General features: G+C 45.8%; 1 protein-coding gene across 1 annotated transcript in view; it reads left to right on the top strand.

Annotated features, from left to right (window-relative positions):
• Window positions 1-375: 375 nt before the first annotated feature.
• LOC125044538 (D-beta-hydroxybutyrate dehydrogenase, mitochondrial-like) overlaps window positions 376-400 on the top strand; it is a 14,034-nt gene continuing 14,009 nt past the window's right edge. Inside the window, exon 1 of the mRNA XM_047641239.1 lies at window positions 376-400. This exon is cut by the window's right edge and continues 717 nt beyond it. The gene's annotated coding sequence lies outside the window, so the exon portion shown is untranslated.

Below are 400 nucleotides of genomic sequence, written 5' to 3'. Positions count from 1 at the left end.
AATATCAAAAAGCGGGTAACTTGATCAAGTAAGGCATCTCAGAGGCGCTGACGTTGCATTCATTCATGCAATTACTCCGCCGGGTATTGTTTACATGGCCTGTGATTAGGTTAGCGCGACGAAATAGCGCTACTTAAGCATTTCTTCTATTGTGATTTATAGCCATACTTATTCTGATGGGTTAGCATTCCAAGGCAGAGGAGAAAAGGAAAATAAGGGAAACAGAGCATAGACACCTCTGTATAGCGAGACTAATTCAGATCTCTCAAGACCGTTGCCCAGGGAATGCAATACGGGTCACCTCCTCCTCCATTACACGCTCGTCATCCCGCCTTGCTTTTTCTTCTGCTCGGAACTTGCTCGCTGATTCTCTTCGAGTGACGTACTCGGTTCTACTTCC

This window comes from Penaeus chinensis, chromosome 35, assembly GCF_019202785.1.
Source record: "Penaeus chinensis breed Huanghai No. 1 chromosome 35, ASM1920278v2, whole genome shotgun sequence".
Lineage (NCBI taxonomy): Eukaryota > Metazoa > Arthropoda > Malacostraca > Decapoda > Penaeidae > Penaeus > Penaeus chinensis.
Note: the sequence above shows the minus strand (reverse complement) of the source record. Positions and strands in the feature narration are given on the sequence as shown.